Genomic DNA, 2,500 nt, shown 5'->3' with positions numbered 1-2,500 from the left:
TAGTCAGTCTGTTTTTCACCTCATTAGTCAGTCTGTATTTCACCTGGCCGGTTGGTCACCTCATTAGTCAGTCTGTTTGTCACCTGGCCGGTTGGTCACCTCATTAGTCAGTCTGTATTTCACCTGGCCGGTTGGTCATCTCATTAGTCAGTCTGTATTTCACCTCATTAGTCAGTCTGTATTTCACCTTATTAGTCAGTCTGTATTTCACCTCATTAGTCAGTCTGTATTTCACCTCATTAGTCAGTCTGTATTTCACCTCATTAGTCAGTCTGTATTTCACCTCATTAGTCAGTCTGTATTTCATCTCATTAGTCAGTCTGTATTTCACCTCATTAGTCAGTCTGTATTTCACCTCATTAGTCAGTCTGTATTTCACCTGGCCGGTTGGTCATCTCATTAGTCAGTCTGTATTTCACCTCATTAGTCAGTCTGTATTTCACCTCATTAGTCAGTCTGTATGTCATCTCATTAGTCAGTCTGTATTCACCTGGCCGGTTGGTCACCTCATTAGTCAGTCTGTTTTTCACCTCATTAGTCAGTCTGTATTTCACCTGGCCGGTTGGTCACCTCATTAGTCAGTCTGTTTTTCACCTCATTAGTCAGTCTGTATTTCACCTGGCCGGTTGGTCATCTCATTAGTCAGTCTGTATTTCACCTCATTAGTCAGTCTGTATTTCACCTTATTAGTCAGTCTGTATTTCACCTCATTAGTCAGTCTGTATTTCACCTCATTAGTCAGTATGTATTTCACCTCATTAGTCAGTCTGTATTTCACCTCATTAGTCAGTCTGTATTTCATCTCATTAGTCAGTCTGTATTTCACCTCATTAGTCAGTATGTATTTCACCTCATTAGTCAGTCTGTATTTCACCTCATTAGTCAGTCTGTATTTCACTTGGCCAGTTGGTCACCTCATTAGTCAGTCTGTATGTCACCTCATTAGTTAGTCTGTATTTCACCTCATTAGTCAGTCTGTATTTCACCTCATTAGTCAGTCTGTATTTCACCTCATTAGTCAGTCTGTATTTCACCTCATTAGTCAGTCTGTATTTCACCTCATTAGTCAGTCTGTATTTCACCTCATTAGTCAGTCTGTATTTCACCTCATTAGTCAGTCTGTATTTCACCTCATTAGTCAGTCTGTATTTCACCTCATTAGTCAGTCTGTATTTCACCTCATTAGTCAGTCTGTATTTCACCTCATTAGTCAGTCTGTATTTCACCTCATTAGTCAGTCTGTATTTCACCTCATTAGTCAGTCTGTATTTCATCTCATTAGTCTGGCCCAGGTGATATTAAAGAGAGTCTGGCCCAGGTGATATTTAAGAGTGGCTGGCCCAGGTGATATTAAAGAGAGTCTGGCCCAGGTGATATTAAAGAGAGTCTGGCCCAGGTGATATTTAAGAGAGGCTGGCCCAGGTGTTATTTAAGAGTGGCTGGGTTAACTCCTTTAGTTGTCTTGATAGATGTGGAGGGTTAACTACCTAGTTGTTTTGATAGATGTGGAGGGTTAACTACCTAGTTGTCTTGATAGATGTGGAGGGTTAACTACCTAGTTGTTTTGATAGATGTGGAGGGTTAACTCCTTTAGTTGTCTTGATAGATGTGGAGGGTTAACTCCTCTAGTTGTCTTGATAGATGTGGAGGGTTAACTCCTTTAGTTGTCTTGATAGATGTGGAGGGTTAACTCCCTAGTTGTCTTGATAGATGTGGAGGGTTAACTCCTTTAGTTGTCTTGATAGATGTGGAGGGTTAACTCCTTTAGTTGTCTTGAGAGATGTGGAGGGTTAACTCCTTTAGTTGTCTTGATAGATGTGGAGGGTTAACTCCTCTAGTTGTCTTGATAGAGGTGGAGGGTTAACTCCTCTAGTTGTCTTGATAGATGTGGAGGGTTAACTCCTTTAGTTGTTTTAGAGATGTGGAGGGTTAACTCCTAGTTGTCTTGATAGATGTGGAGGGTTAACTCCTCTAGTTGTCTTGATAGATGTGGAGGGTTAACTACCTAGTTGTCTTGATAGATGTGGAGGGTTAACTCCTCTAGTTGTCTTGATAGATGTGGAGGGTTAACTCCTCTAGTTGTCTTGATAGACGTGGAGGGTTAACTCCTTTAGTTGTCTTGATAGATGTGGAGGGTTAACTACCTAGTTGTCTTGATAGATGTGGAGGGTTAACTCCTTTAGTTGTCTTGAGAGATGTGGAGGGTTAACTACCTAGTTGTCTTGATAGATGTGGAGGGTTAACTCCTTTAGTTGTCTTGATAGATGTGGAGGGTTAACTACCTAGTTGTCTTGATAGATGTGGAGGGTTAACTACCTAGTTGTCTTGATAGATGTGGAGGGTTAACTACCTAGTTGTCTTGATAGATGTGGAGGGTTAACTCCTCTAGTTGTCTTGATAGATGTGGAGGGTTAACTCCTCTAGTTGTCTTGATAGATGTGGAGGGTTAACTCCTCTCGTTGTCTTGAGAGATGTGAAGGTTTTACTCCTCTAGTTGTCT

The 2,500-nt window shown here is 41.1% G+C and overlaps 1 protein-coding gene across 1 annotated transcript in view; it reads right to left on the bottom strand.

Annotated features, from left to right (window-relative positions):
* The window catches only part of LOC124022840 (H(+)/Cl(-) exchange transporter 7-like), a gene marked incomplete at its 5' end in the record, with an annotated part of 56,987 nt that overhangs the window by 47,855 nt on the left and 6,632 nt on the right, over window positions 1-2,500 (bottom strand).

The sequence above is a fragment of the Oncorhynchus gorbuscha genome, unplaced genomic scaffold (genome assembly GCF_021184085.1).
Source record: "Oncorhynchus gorbuscha isolate QuinsamMale2020 ecotype Even-year unplaced genomic scaffold, OgorEven_v1.0 Un_scaffold_1448, whole genome shotgun sequence".
Classification (NCBI taxonomy): domain Eukaryota; kingdom Metazoa; phylum Chordata; class Actinopteri; order Salmoniformes; family Salmonidae; genus Oncorhynchus; species Oncorhynchus gorbuscha.
This window is presented reverse-complemented; position numbering and strand designations above follow the sequence as displayed.